At 35.2% G+C, this 17,023-nt stretch overlaps 1 pseudogene; it reads right to left on the reverse strand.

Annotated features, from left to right (window-relative positions):
* Positions 1-22: 22 nt before the first annotated feature.
* Positions 23-12,540, reverse strand: LOC131314141 (beta-glucosidase 24-like; annotated as a pseudogene).
* Between the last annotated feature and the right edge of the window lie 4,483 nt (positions 12,541-17,023).

A 17,023-nucleotide genomic window follows, 5' to 3' on the forward strand; every position in this document is an offset into this window, starting at 1 on the left:
ATTTTCCCTAAAGTTTTGTCAATTAAGTACCAGTAAAATAAGTCTCAGACAAGCATTGGTCCCTATTGAGGAAACTGGTAAACCAGTGGGTAGATAGTTTGGGATGTCTCTTGAGTCCATCTTTGTAGTCTGTATAATATATGCCGAAGCGAGAACTATATCCAAATGCCCACTCGAAATTGTCTGCCAGAGACCACGCAAAATATCCTTCCACTTTCACTCCCGCCCTATAAACCAAATTTGTCAAAAACAAAACATGAGACCGACAAGCATTTTAATTACTCGTATATAATAACACGAAAAAATGCTAACTGCGTACAAATGAACGAGTGACGGTCATGTGTAGGTTTGTGAAAAGTGTATGGATGTATGTGAAAGAGGTTTGAGACTTGTTAAAAAGATACATATGTATGGACAGACTACGTTTCTTTACTCGATTTAGCATCTTGAGGTTACCCAATAAGGTTCAAAGCAAACAACTACCAGATCGAGACAATAGTTTTTTTTTTTTGAAACAACAAAAATATTATTAATGAGAAACTCGATAATGGGTACATCGAGGGCGATAAAAGAGAGAGAAGAGAGAGCCATAATGAAAGCTAGGGGTGTACACGGTCCGGATTGGTCCGGTTCTCTAAAAAATCAGTAATCGGACCATTTCAAACGGTTCTAGAAAATTAGGAATCAGAACCTAACCAATATATGCATGGAACCTAACCAGAACCAAATTGCAAGACCGGTTTGGTTTTGGTTCGGTTCCGGTTCTATCCAATAAGCATCCAAACGCTTATTTACAAAATATGAACTTATAAAACTAAAGAAATAGGAAGATATTGAAAGCCACGTACATGCATGACGGATCATGTGGAGATTTGTGAAAAGTGTATAGATGGATGTGAAAGAGATTTGAGGCCTATTAAAAGACATGTACGTATGTTTCGTTTACCTAATAAAGTTCAAACTACCAGAGACAATAGTTGGAATGAAGTGTGCACGCGCTCGCTAAGGAGAATAAAAGTGAAACGATAAAACAAGTTAATTTGGGCTCATCTCGCTTACTTTATTGCTTCCAGAATATTAGAAAGATGATCATGGTAGTCCTTGATCCTCAAAGTGTCATTCAGAGCCTCCTTAATCGGTATTGGCCTTGCCAAATTGTCCATCGGATCAAAACCTACAGTAATAAAAGAAGGGAAAATGACGACCAATGACGTATTTTGATAATTAATACCCGCCAATGATATATTAAGAACATTTGTTAGTGTCGAAAATGTCCTTAACAGATATTAATTATCAAAACACGTCATGGGCCATCATTTTTCCATAAAACAATCTAAGCAATATACAAACTCAATATAGGATTTGGGGTTTGGGCTTGGCCCAGTTTTTGTTGGTCTCTAGCTAATGTTTGGGTCTCGGGTAACTTTAGGTTAGTAATTTTTTCTTTCAGTCTGTCCTTGTCCTTTTAATCTTTGTACCTTTCAGAGATTAATAAAATTCTTTTGCTAAGAAAAAAAAAATATACAAACTCAATATGTTATGGAATCTACATTGAGATTTCAGTTAACGTCCGTACGTTTCTTGAATAAGCATTGTGGGTGTAAAAGACTTTAGTTTATTACTCGTGCAATTATCCTTTACTCTGAAAATTGACGTAAAATCAAGAAATGTGCCCAAAAAATGTAGTACTATTATTCGTCTAGGGTTTCACTATAAAAATATACGTATTATTTTTAAGCGGTGTAAATTTTGAGCACTTTTCTTTATCAATATTTCGGGTACAAAAATACCGGAGTAATATTTTTAAACTTATTTAGTGTGAGAAAAAAATTTCGACATGATAATTAATTACCGTTCTCGGTGATGTAAATACGGGGACTGTTATATTTGTTCTTTATGTACATGAGAAGATTTCGAATCCCTTTTGGATAAACATAAAGCCAATTTGAACCAGCCTGCAATAAAGTCAAAGAAGTTAACATATATACCAAGCAATGTTGTCAATTCTGTTCCTTACCGGATATAAAACGGTACATATAAGTATATGTTCCGTACCGCCTCAAATACCAGCTGCCTTTAGAGGAAATATCAAGTCGATCCCTATTTGATTGCCGTTTTCGTAATACATGAAAGATGATGAGTACTGCTGTCGTACTGTTTTGGTTTTCAATTTTTTTTTGTTAGAACAATTTCGCAAATAACAATTTTGCAACCGAGTAGGGCCTAAAAGATTAATAACTTGACCATATAGACCTTCAGTTAGTTGTACCTGTGCACCAATGGGGACTCCATCCTTCTCATCTAATAAAGCAAGATACCAAGCTAATTAATAAAGTCCAGATCTAAAATTTCATGTCTAAGCATAACTCTACAACAAACACTCCTGTTTGAGTGTGCACGGTATGCACTACGGACCCTTGAATCACCTTGAAGTCATAAGCTATTTGCCTATAAAATTCATTACATCGGTAGGCATAATTTTTGTAAAAAAAAAAACGTAACATTTGCACGTTAGCAAATGACAATTAGTTGATGATGTTGTAGGGGTGAAATACCTCCGAACCTTTTATGGTTAATTCTATTTGAAAGCTCCTGTTTTTACCAAAAGAAAAAGAGAATAGCATCAACCCAAAGTTCGCAACATTTTTATGCTAGGAGATTTTTGCTTGATGTAATAAATCTTTACTGTTCTGAATTTTATACAAATATTAATGAACTTCTATGCGAAACGTTATGGACTCGAGATGATTCAAATGTGTGTACAATGTACATGACCAAATAAAAAGTGTGTTGTCGCACTCTCGTGTATCGGTAATTAACTACCAAAAGAACATTAGTTTGGACTTACTTAGCTTAGGTTGATCAAAGAACTATCATATGGTGCATTTGCTGCGTATTGAGCAGTATAATAGTTTATTCCAAGGAAATCAGTTGATCCTTTCACCATATCTGCTTGCTTAGGTGAAAATTTGGGAAGCCGATTTTCAACCAATGATCGCATGACAGCTGGATAATCACCTATCATTAGTGGATCCATAAACCTGCATTAGATAGGTTTCAGAGTTGAACTCGTATAAGAGAACTTTTTAAATATTTATACAGAGATTTTATTTCGAAGATCAAATCTAGTATAAAATGTGGGAGTATTTTGGTATATATATAAATTGTTAAAGAAAGTACGATTAGACCCTCACCATCCAAGTTTGAAGTCAAAAGATGGCTGTCTGGCCTCAATGTCGAGTGATGAATTGGTTAAGGGCTCTAACCACTTACTCACAAGTGTGATACCAATCTCACCCTTCTGCGATTTCTGCGTAGATTGAGAATAATTATATATGATCTGCAATGGTTCAAAGATGATGAAAGTAGCAGTTTTAATTAAGGTTGGATGCGACCTGATACTTGTCCCGATTATGGCTATTACTCGAAACAGGAAAATCGATCGAAATCGGAAAAACCGGATCGGACCGAATTTTTTAAACCGGTTGAATAATTTCGATCCGGTTCCGGTTTATAAATTTTTATAAAATGTTTCCTTTGCCGAGCAAAAAAAAAAAATTATAAACCGGAAAAATAATTTTGATCCGGTTTATGTGTTCTAAAAACTGGTTGAAACTGGACTGGTTATATATATAAAAACATAGGGGAGGGGTTGAATTATGGGTTTTTGGTTGATATTTTGTGGTGTATATTGGTCTAATAAATATATTTATTATATACAAATTATTTTTATGGGCTTAATTATGTTTTTATGGGTTTTTTTTTTTTATGTATTGGGTTCAAAATTGATCATTTTTTGTTGGGCCCAAAAAAAGGGTTGAATAATAGATTTTTGGTTGATATTTTATGGGTTGAATTGTAAATTTTTTGATCTGTTGGGCCCAAAATATGGCCCATGAATGAAAACCGGATAAACCGGACCGAAACCGGTTGAGCCGGTCGAAACCGAACCGGTTTATTTCAACCGGTTCCGGTTTTTAAAAATCTCAAACCGGATAACTGGTTTCGACCGAAAAATATACCCAAACCGGTCGAAACCGGACCGGTATCACCCTTAGTCCCGATACTTGTTTACAACGACTACATGAGCAAGGAGTTGGTTGAGTGTTACAATATAAGGCTCCGTTCCAGAATTCCCAGCCGGACAATTCAATTTTAGCCAAGCAGAGCATCGACTGGGTGCCATAGCACCAATTACGTACCCACCACTGCTAAAGCTCCACGGCTCATTCATTGTGATCCAATACTTCACTCGATCTCCAAATCTCTTGAAGCAAAGCTCTGCATAGTCTCGAAAGTCATCCCTGTATATATAAACGTACACCATTGTTTTAGAGAATTAAAATCAATTAACACGTCTTATTATGCAATGTAATTTATATGGATCATCGATTAGTTCATTACATGGGCTCTAAATGGGTGAAACTTACACAATATTAGTACTCAAGAAGTCACCATACTCATCTTCTAAGGCCTGGGGAACATCCCAATGAAAGAGAGTCACGTAAGGCTCTATATCTGCAATTATTCGACCAAATGAATTACTATATATCTCAATTTTCAAATGTAAACGTCAGTCCTATATACGGTGACCGGTCATATTTTGAATACTGCGTGAGTTGTCTTTAGTCCATGGATGGAAGATCGGCTCCTCCAGTCATGTGTTTTATCAATACCGAAATGCCAACTCACGTGGTATCTTAGACATTGTCACCAAATGTGGGTGTCATAGACTCATAGCATTGCTTGCTAATTAATAGTTTGGAAGATGGTAAAATTAATTTTAACATTAATTATCATTGGCTAGAAGTTCATTTATGAGATTGTTATAGTAAGTAATCCCTTCCTCATTCACTCCACCCCTAATTTTTCCACCTGCAACACGTAAAATTGTATGACAATCAAAATTAAATGAAACTCGAAAAGAGTACGATTAAGGAAAGAAATGAATGTGGGAGCTAGTTGTATTATTAGCTGATAAAAAATTGTCGGAGTTGATTCTCGGGGGATTAGTTGTTACATTATGGTGATCACATAATGTAAATAGCGGTACGTGCTATCTAAATCTTCCTAATCGGATCGGATATACATAGCTACATGAATAGATCAAACTTTGTGTCGTAAAAATCAAACTGTTGATGTAATGTCAAACGTAAAAAAAAAAAACATTTTAGTTTTCTTAATGTGATTTTTTACTTGAATACTTTTTTTTAACGGTCTTTCTATTGTCAGCCCAGTGGGTTGACAATAAGCACACAAGAGAATAAGGAAAACACATATTTCTATATATTTTTTTACACTTTTTAATACACATTCACACTTCTTATTGTCAACCCAATAGACTGATTTTAGATTTTTCCTTTTTTTAAAAGTGTTAAAATTTAAACAGATTCAACCACTATCGCAGGCCCGCACTAGACCAAATTGGACTTTCCAATATTGATGGGGAATAGTATTTCTCTACAAGTTAAGTTCTAATTTTTTTGGAGAGAGAGAGAGAGAGAGAGAGAGAGAGAGAGAGAGAGAGAGAGAGAGAGAAATTAATCATCTTACGGGGTAGCAGTCTTGACCATGAAATTGAAAAGCGGTATGCATCCAGGTTTAATTGTTTCAAAATTTGCCCATCCTCCTGTAAACAAAAATAAGGTAACAAATCAGAATTAATAAAATAAGAAAAATAAAAAAATATTACAATAATTAAAACCAACTTTCTTGCTTTAAAATATCAGGAACGCGGTTGTCTTCTAAATTTTTGTCTTTTCAAATTTGCCCCAAGATACTTTACGTGCTACTAGTATAGAGAGGTTCTAACATTATATTAAGTGATTATTCATTCTATACTCAACAATTATGAAATTGTATATCTAACATCCTCTCCCACGTGCAACCGCGCGCTCTTGAGATCTGTTCGTTAGGCATAGCTTCTTTCATGGACATTTTCATGTTCTGAGTACCATGTATCCTAACATTTTTGTATTTTATATATTGACTAATTAAGATGTAGTATTTCCTCCATCCCGATTTGTTTGTACAATTTAAGGAATCGAACTTAATAAGAGGACATAATCATTATATTTTGAAATTGTACATGTCATATGATCAATTCAATTAAGAAAGAATGGTAGAATAGTACTTTTATAGGGGTTTTTTTTTTTTATAGGTCTTTCAAAACTTAACAAATTAATAATTTGAAATAACGAGAAGTCAAAAAGGTGATAACAAAATGGGACGGAGAAAGTATCATTTTAGTGTGCAATACATGAGGTTTGAAAGAACAAATGAACTTGTAAGGTCTAAATATGAGGCTTCCTCAGTACCACTGTTCGAATTGGGGGAAGGTGTTGCATGCGTAGCCCTGTGTTGCGCAGTGTGCTGTGCACAGCAAAATGCCACTGCTCCCGTCTTGCTCCGACGATTGGAAACATTCACTTCGTAAAGCTCGTCGAATAGAACAAATGTTTCAAAAATTAGCTCGATTGGATCTCATTAAGTGCATTATCCAAACATTATTATCTTGAAACGAATGGATTTGAAACACTAGATAAAATCCACTATTTTTTTAGAACACTTAATAATTTCAAGATAATAATGTTCAGATGAGGCACTTAATGATATCTAATTGATCTGATTTTTGGTACACTTGTTCTACTCGTCGAGCTTTAATAAGTGAACGTTTCCAATCATCGAAGCGAGACCGGGATGGAGACGTTTTGCCATGCAGAGCACGCTGCACAGTACGTTCCCCCAGTCCCCCTGTTTCTCGGTGTACCCTTCCAATTAAGCTTTAACAATTGTTTTTCTTTGATGGTAACCAAATTGGCAAGTGGGTCAACTAGAAAAGTTGGAGTATTTGCCGTACCTTGTACCGATGATAGGAATCACTGGCCAGATCTCCGTTGCTATGGTCCTTTATTTTCTCTGAAATTTAAGGGAAAATTTCAAAAAAATCCCTGAACTTTCTGACAACTTGCAAAAAAACACTTGAACTTTCACTATTAACAAAAAAACACCTAAACTTAGCATTCCGTTAACAATTAGACCCCTGCCGTCCAATTCCGTTAGTTTGTAACAGATGGAGCTAACGGAAGGCGTTAACTTTTTTTTTTTACTTTTTACATTCAAAAATTACTTTTAACTCTTGCTTTTTTTATTGGTAAATAAATATGCAATAAAGTTCTTTTTTTCTTATTATTTATCGAAAATTACTTTAATCCTATTTTTTATTTTCAAATTTTACCTTTTCCCCCTCTCTCTCTCCCCCTTTTTTTCTTATTAGAATCGACTTCACACCACCAATTAACCCCACAACCAACCGCCTAAGCCTTAGCCACAATTTCAGAAATTCAAAAGTTCTTTTAACCTCCTCTTTGTAACCTTTTCTTTTTTTTACTACTTTCCCTATTTGTAACTTTTGAATTTCTGAAATTGTGGCTAAGGCTTAGGCGGTTGGTTGTGGGGTTAATTGGTGGTGTGGAGTCGATTTTAATAAAAAAAAAAGGGGGGGGGGGGGAGAGAGAGAGAGAGAGAGGGGGGGGGGGGGGGGGGGGGGGGGGGGAAAGGTAAAATTTGAAAATAAAAAATAGGGTTAAAGTAATTTTCGATAAATAATAAGAAAAAAAGAACTTTATTGCATATTTATTTACCAATAAAAAAAGAAAGAGTTAAAAGTAATTTTTGAATGTAAAAAGTAAAAAAAAAAAAAAGTTAACTTCTTCCGTTAGCTCCATCCGTTACAAACTAACGGAATTGGACGACATGGGTCAAATTGTTAACGGAATGCTAAGTTTAGGTGTTTTGTTGTTAATAGTGAAAGTTCAGGTGTTTTTTTGCGAGTTGTCAGAAAGTTTAGGAGTTTTTTTGAAATTTTCCCGAAATTTAAACAGGCATTCAAGTTTTAGTTTATTCTTTTTATCTCACAACAGAGTGCCATGATTTATTGATTAAATTAGTGCTAGCCCGTGCCTACGGCACTACGCATCCAGATTGGAAGAGGATGGCAGTTATGTAATTTAGGTGAAAACCATGGATACTTAACCGGGAAGTGGGAGGATGCACTACAGCCTTTGGATCCAGGGCCGGCTCTGAGATTTTGAAGGCCTAAGACGATCTTTAAAAGTGAGGCCCTTAGTAATTGTAAACGAAAATCAAATAAAAAGTCGATCACACTAAATAATTTTGATTCCGATATAGTATTTGTTTGTAATGGGAAGTACTGGAGTAGTAGTGTTTAAGGAGAAAAAAATATGCATCCATGCACCCACCACACTGAATAATTTTAAAGGGCCCAAGGGATTTTGGCGATCCATGACCTTTTATTCCTCCTTTTTGTTTTTTTTTTCTTTTTGTTTTTTTCTGCGTTCCGTGTTCCATTTTTCCAAATGTAAAATGTCTTCCTAGTTTAAAATTGGGCTCTAAAACAATACATATATACTAGGTCCTAAAATAAGTAGGGGCCCTAATTTTTTGACATTTTTGGGGGCTTAAGGCCCACGCCTCTTGGGCCTTAGCCCAAAGCCAGCAGTGTTTGGATCAAATGAATCTAAGCCGTTCCAACAATTTGTCCCCACACCCTTCTGTTTTATAATAGAGATTCTTTTGTCGAGGAAAATTGGTCCCATGAAAAAATTATTGCATGATACATGTATATATGTGTGTATCAGAGAGAGAGAAGGATGGTTATGAGTAAATGTATCCCATATACTTGGACCTTTACCACCCTCATTTGCCGCACCCTCTACCTGAAAATGAAGTAATAGGAAGTTCTCTGAGATCTGAAAATTATTCAATAGGATCGGTCGATCCGGTTTGAAGCCCACCTTGGCTTCTAGATAGATTATTCGAGTTGTTTATTTCGTAAGACTCCCATATCATCGATGGCAACAGGCTTTAATTATTTAAACACTGTAGCAATTAATTATGGACGATAAGCTATAGATTAATGTTAATTTTCTTTTCTTTTTTTCCCGGATGTTAATTTTCTTAGTATATACAAAATTTGGTAAGACAAGGTGATTTAATGTGCGTTATGGTGATTTAATTCTTCAATTCACCAAAATAAATTGGATAAATATTAGAAGAACAAAAATTGGTTTTGCAATATTGCTTTAAGAAAAAAAATTGTTTCCTTATCATACCATAAGTGCAAATCTTTGAACCTACTTGCTAGAGAGGAGGTGTCACGACCCAAATCTAGCGGTTTGAATATCGTGACCAGCCAGTGAGTCTGTCTCACCAAAGGCCTCTATCTCCATAATATTTAAAAAAAAAAATAGAAATACACAAACTTAACAATTGCGGAAGCCATTTCAAATGATAGAACTACTAACTCTTTATTCATTATGCTAACGATGACATAAGTCACATTATTACTTCTTTTTTCTTATTCATTACATGTTCATAACATAAGCTTAATAGCACTGTTACTCGGCCCGCCCTTCTATTCTTGATTACCTGAAAAGAAAAGATTTCAACAACATAAGCCACTGCTTGTGTGAGTTTATGAATTATCAGAGTTACATGACCTACTATGGAATCTTTAAAATCCTTTTCATGATCAAATAAACGCAAGGAACATAACTTCAGTTTTTCAAGGCTTGAACTGTAACCCAAAATCATAACTTCAGTTTTTCATGGCTTAAACTGTAACCAATATCATAAACAAAATCATATATACGATATACCATCCAACGATTACCGCCGGTATTGAGGGAGCGACCCCCAATGCGTATATAGTGAATTGATTAATTCAATTGGACACCCGGCTGTGCCCCCTTTCTTTTCGCTCTTATAACACCGTTCTGACTAGTATCTTTACCGTCCCCTAGATTCCAGGGACATCATTCGGATGTATCGATAATACTTTTTCATAAACTGCTCAAAACATCATAACTCCATGGTATATTTGCTACAAAATAATTCAAATGTTAAATAAACATAATTTTGTAAGTTAAAAATATAATTTTACGAAAATTCATGTACAGGGATAATTTATAACTCACCTTTACCTAATTCTTTTTTTCTTCTTTCCTCCTCTTTTCTCTCTCTCTCTCTCTCTCTCTCTCTCTATGTACTTGGTGGTGTGTGTGGTGTGTGGAGGAGAGGGAAGGAGACTTGCCTATTTATACTAATGAAAGAAGATTCTAGATCATATCTAAAATCAAATCAAATTAAATCTTACATCATAATCTTATCATATCTAAACATAATCTTATATTATCTAATAATATCTAAATCAAATCTTATATAATCTAACAATATCTTGTAATATCTTTCCAAATCTTTTCAAATCTAACAAAATCCAACGAGAATCTTATCATATCTTGCAATATCCAAATAGAATCTTATCATATCTTGTAATATCTAATTAAATCTAAATAGAATCTTATCATATCTTTTAATATCTAATAAAATCCAATTAGAATCTTATCATATCTAACAAGCTAGATTTAGTGTATCTAGAAGGATCTTGCATAATTTTTCATTATCTAAAATCTAGGGATATTTTAATACGATTTGATCCGATTCGCCCTATAATGAGATGTCGTCTCTTTTCGGATTAATTATTTCGTTTTGCGGGGACATTTTATAAATTGACACATATGCAGGAAATAAGTCACAAACAATTTACTTCCTAAATCCTAACGGTAAACGGCCCGTTAAATGATCATCCCCTCACTTTCTCGTTTTAAGAAGTCAGGGTGTTACAGGAGGGCATAATATGGTATTGTAACATTGTCCAAAAAAGTACTCATACCTAAGTCACATAATGCATGTGCACGTTTGTGAGCAAGGACACGACCTTAAAACCGTTTATCGAAACATCTCAAATGAATAAAATTTGCGAGAGTAATGATTAAAAGTAGCAACATATATGTAGATTTGGCGAACTTAGGATTTGTGTCTACTAGGGGTCTGAATCATGTGTATTTTCATATTCGTAATAAAAAAATATTCAAGTTAGTATATATTTTGCTATTTGCAAGGTCCGAAAAAAGGACGATATTGTGTATATGTGCAGAGCCACCGTTTAGTTTTATACACGCAACCTAAAAAATAATAACTTCAAATTTAGGCATTTTTACTCCACACATATCCAATTTTTTTTTTAGAAAAAAATTTCATTCATGAGACTTGCAAGACCCAATGCCATAGAATTTTTCTTAATTAACCCAAAAGTTAGTACAATACGTGAGGATGTCTAGAGTTGTCTTAGGATCCCCTGCTAGCATATTCCTAAGCCGAGATGTCTTTGGCCCAATAACATCAAAAGTACACTTAAGTGTCACGGAGGTCACGAGTTCACCTTCTCTTCCAAGAGGAAAATTTTTCAGTGCCGGGTGGGTACCACGTGGTACCTGTTTGGCGCATTCGAGCCGTCCATTGCGTTTTTTGACGTCTCGGATTTAATTTGGAGAGAGAGAAAAGAGAGAGAAAATGTTAGGGTGAGAGAAGAGTGATGGTTTCAATTCGAGCCGTCCAAATGTGTATTGGACGGCCTGGATATGCCGAGCGGGTACCACGTGGGGTATATCTACCCGGCACCGAAAAATTTCTCCTTCCAAGGAGCTAAAAGTGTACTTGATAAGCCGAGGAAGCGGCTCCCCAGCGGAAATGAGGGGGAAAACAGGTGCGATTGAGAATAATGTGGAGGGCATCATCTGGTTCTGAAATACTAGTAATACTCTCCAGTACTACTGCATTTGCGATGACTAGGAGGCTCAACCCACTTATAATTACTAGGGAAGATAAAAGGAGGTAAGCTTTTATGTGCCCCTCCCCATCGCCCTCCTAGATATCTCTAAACAAAGCTCTTACTTCACTTGAGTTTATATATATATATATATATATATATATATATATATATATATATATATCTTCCATTTTGTTTGGGTAATAATAACTTGAACTTGTGCCCTTCCTGAGTAGTCAGTGAGTGTTTCTGGAGTCGCGACTCTCCCAGACTATCCACCTCCAATTTGAAAAGCACAAATCACGACATTCATCGTGCAGATTGGAAGAATTAGAAAAATAAGGGATTCGTAAGTATCGGAGATAATAATTAGAATATTCCAGTACTGCAAATTATATATCAATACTATATTATTATACAACAATATTAGGTGATCGAAATTAGACCATCCACTCTTTGTTAATTCCATGACTTGAAAGTTCTTTTTAAAAGGTCAATGCCTGCAAGCAATTATCAAGGGATTCTTTTATTACCGGTAATTTCCTATCCCCTTAAGAGGTAATTTTCTCTTCCAATAATTCCTGGGAGAGGAATCGCGGTGCAGTGGGAGTAAAAATTACAATTACAAATTATGAAGTTTTGGTTTAGATATATAGACTCCCACAATGTTACTAAATGATCTGCATGTTGATTAATTTACTATATACATATGAAGTGTTAGTAATTAGAAAGCTAAATCTTTTGGAGGAGGGAGAGCCATGCATTATTCTCTCCAATGCATCATTTTTGTACATTCATAATTCTTATAGGAATGCTAAACCGACCCGTGTAACTACGTACTTTGCAATCATTGTTGACGGAGCTAATAAGATTTTGTTTGCAGAGGCTCGAATTGAAGACAAAAACAATTCGATATAGTATTAATGAAACCTAGGAAGAGTGTGCAACCGCTAGTATAAGTACTTCACATTAGGACCCTTCAGTTCCATGCAGCTTCGGTTTTATTAAACAAACGGTCTAAACTTTGGCCGCTAGCCCAAGAATATCTCCGGTAGGAAGTTTTAGTCTTCTCAATCAAATACCATCATAAAATCTAGTCCAGATTATTGGTCGCCGTTATATATTTACGGGCACAAAGATAATAATTGCCACCAAACTTCATTTATATATTTATGTACAACTATACAATAATAATAGTACTACTAGGGTGATGGCCAGATCCAGAATTTTATAATACACTGATTTGGTGGGGATGTTTTGCTCGAGTCAATATCTTCTCGTCACACACGGTTACTCATGCGATAAAAACGGGATTCATCACGGTCTTATTTTATGTTCGAACCATTCTTTCAGTAGGTCTGAATGTGTTTAACGTCTATTCAAATAGTCAAGTTGATCAGAGATCGGTAAAAATTTGATCGAATAAGATTTTTTGACTATCTTTTTTTCTTATGACAAATATGATTTTATTCAACTAAATACCAATGTTCGATGAATTTGATTTTTAATCTACAGATACGTTAAACACATCGAGACTTTCAAAATGAATTGTTCAAGAGCCCTGAGTGGACGTATGGTGTGATTGATGTTTAGGATTAATCGCGCATGATCGAACACCCGAGTTATAAAAAAACTTTGGACAACTAGTCTCACCCATTGTTTATTTATTTTTACATACTTGAGATATGTTGTTTCACGTGGTAGTAGGTAATGGCATGCATTTCATGTTGGTGTACGGAATTCGAGTCCATACGAAATTACGTGACATTTTGTGACATTTAATATTATTATTTTATATCATGAGTTCTGCGTGGATTTATTGATAGCATCAATCTTGCATTTATAACTTTAATTTGTATACCAATTCATAAAATTTGGACATAAAAATTCACAATATTTATTTACAACTTAGAGCATCGGTATGCTATCAATTTTTTTTCTTTTCTTTCACTAATAGATTTTTGACAAACGCTTGACTTCATATGCGGATGTTATGAAATCTTTTTACAAATGTTAGGAAGTCAGCCAGGACAAGCTAGCTCATGAGCCAATCATAGGTTGGATCGCTGGGTTTAAGGCGCGTGGTGCACACCGTACACACTGAAATTGATGTGTGTATTGTAATTAACTCTAATTTTCCCATTATAACCCACCATTTCCCAAGAAGCCCTCTCATTAATTTGGTCAAAAATTACTTTTGACAGCATCAAATTGCACTTGGTCGCGTTGAATTACACTTGATCGCATCGAATTGCACTTGGCAACATCAAATTACTTTTTGCCGCATCGAATTACACTTGGCCGCATCAAATTACTTTATGGTCACCCAATTCTTTGCGGCCAAGTGCATTTTGATGCGGCCAAGTAAAATTTGATGTGGCCAAGAGCAATTTTTTGCGGCTAGGAGTAATCATGGCCATGAGTAATTCAATGTGGCCTAGAGTAATTCTTCGCGGCCAAAAGTAATATTTTGCGGCCATGAATAATTTTTTGCAGCCATGAGTAATTCTTTGAGGCCAATAGTAATTCTTCGCATCAAATTCTTTTTTTTTTTAACTAATAGGTAAGAGAACAAAATTGTTGTTCAATACAACTTAAGTTGTTGGTCTAGATAATTTGGAGTTTCATGATCTGTTTGGAATTGAAGATTGTAAGTTTTTTGTTGGAGTCTTTTGGATAGACAGAGTTTCAAACTTTACTCCTTACCTGGTTATATGTAATATTGAAACTATTTAGTTTTTCTATTTTTCTAGGACAGTTAAGGAAACATATTGGATATGGGTGTCACTTTTGTGTGAGTGGACATTCAAAAAATTGAATTCGAGTTGGAATCCCGTATGTTTATAGATTCTTAATATCTCTGAGGCTATCCCTAAATGCAACTAATAGAATTAAACAGATTTGGTAACATTTGTTGTGTTAATCTATTTTATGAACTTGGTTAAATGGACTATGTTTGAAACTTATTTTTTAAATGAAAATTTCCAAGTAGATTTTATTGGGAGAAAGAAATTTTTTCTAATTCACGGTTATTTGTATTGCTCCTCTTACATGAGGTGGGACCAGAACTCACTTAATGTGAGATGACGTTAAAAAGAACCGTTATATCCACACACAAAACTTTCGAAAAAGTGGGATTTAATACTTCATTTAGACTATGTTTAGAAAGCACTGCGCTGTACCTTTAGACACGGGCAATTACTAATCAATAAATAAATAAAGATATTATGTACTCCATAAAATGTTATATGAATTTTTCCTTTTGGCCGTTAATATCTTCCTTCGCCTTCCTCGTCCGTAGAGCTTGTGGAATTAATAGAACCAAAAATATTATCGTTGCCTACCGAGCGAGGATGCAATTGTCCAAGAGCATGAGTTGGTTAATGATGTGGATAAGAACATTAATTCCGTATTAATTTGGAAGCAAATATTATGGAGTTCTTTGCCGGGGGGACAAACCATTCGAATGACAATTGCGCCACATATGAGTCCGTCCGTCAACAGGATAGTTTGGCTCCCAAGGTTTTAAATAGAGAGGTAGCCGACTGCATAGCAAGCGGCTAGGGGTAAACAATGATCTGGGTGAGACGGTTGGGCTAGCTAGACTGGAGACCAAGCCTGGTGGTACTGTTACCATCCAAGAGACTTGAAATTCAAGCGCGCTTGGCCAACCAAATCAACTGAAAAAATATTACTATCTCATTTGGCACAATCCATAATCCTTTTCAAATTTAAAATACTAAAACTTGCTCTATCTCATAAGTCTTTAAAATTTTCAGAATGTTTGAAGAAGTACTTTTATTATTACTATATATATATAGTCCGTCTCCCGTAAGGACCATCTCATTTTAATAAAATGCGGACCTCCCTTTTCCGATTGAATTTCGATGATCCGAGCCGCTCAATGTGTTCAGAATGTGATTTTAAGGGTACTCGCGAGAAATCGGCAAAAAAAATGACCAGGAAGGGCTTCATCCGAGCAGTTTTTGTTTGTTTTTTATCGAACGGTTCAAACAAAAACTGCTCGGATGAGGCCGTTCCCAGTTATTTTTTTTGCCGATTTCTCACGAGTACCCTTAAAATCACGTTCTGAACACATTGAGCGGCTCGGATCATCGAAATTTGATCGGAAAATGGGAGAAATGAGGAGATCCGCATTTTAACTAAAATAAGGACTCCCTCATTTGAGACTGACTGTGTGTGTATATATATATATATATAGTATTGCAAGCCGTGTTTTCACGAGAAGCCTTCTAAGTGCAACAACATGGCATTGCATAACCTAAAATTTCTTATCTCCATTTATGTTTTAACTGTTTTAAAATTCATTCGGTCCATACAATAAGATAACTAAGTATTTGAGAAGGATTTGGTTTGTGAGTCACTTTTCCTAAAGAAAATATTTGTCCTCACGAGATGACATGAAGCGGATTACAACAAAGTCCTTACTCAAATTAGTTCTATCTTGTCTTTTATTTGCACAAACGCTAACAGATAGCTCACTGGCACGAATTCATGACCACTTCATAGCATCAATATTCAATTTATCCTAACGTTGTATAGCTTAATTGATAACATCAATTTTGAGTTCCAGAGTTATTTAAGTGAATAATTGATATCTTGTCTTATAATTAATAACTGGTGATTACACTAATAATATAACACATGTATTTTGCTAACGTATCTTTGTTTATCTTGTGATTAAGAGATAAATCGTTGTTTATTTGAAATGGCGATTCACGTGGTAGTGTGATGGTATATATCCATCTGATATTGTCGGTACGTACATTATTATATGATGACATCTCGTGATAATTGGATTTAGGCCAGATTTGATCGAATATTTATAAGGTTGTTGGGCGGTTTTAAGGTTGTTGGGCGGAGGAGTATGAATCACACACTAAGGCCCCGTTCAATTGCCAAGAAAGTATAAGAAATGATGAAAAAATTAACTTTTTCATAACTATTGTAGTGTTCAGTTGGCAAGAAAGTAGTGGAAAACTTGTTTTTAAGTTTTCCTGCAAGATTTACTTTCTTGCAAAAGTGATCCGGCCAAAAGCATAGGATTCTGTGTCACGGGAAAAGTTTTCTCCATTGTGGAGCCAAAATAATTAGAGGGTAAGAATAAAAGTGAATGACGCCAAGTGGAGTCTCTACCCATGTCTACCGGGGGCAGGCTTACGTTGATCAATCACAACTCTAGCACTCTGCCGATTTATTTTATGTCCCTCTTCAAAATGCCCGTAGAAGTTGCCAAAACGCTTGAGAAGTTACAAAGGCAATTTTTTTGGGGTGATACACCGGACAAGAAGAAAATGCATATGGTCAATTGGG

This window comes from Rhododendron vialii, chromosome 13a (assembly GCF_030253575.1).
Source record: "Rhododendron vialii isolate Sample 1 chromosome 13a, ASM3025357v1".
NCBI classification, from domain to species: domain Eukaryota; kingdom Viridiplantae; phylum Streptophyta; class Magnoliopsida; order Ericales; family Ericaceae; genus Rhododendron; species Rhododendron vialii.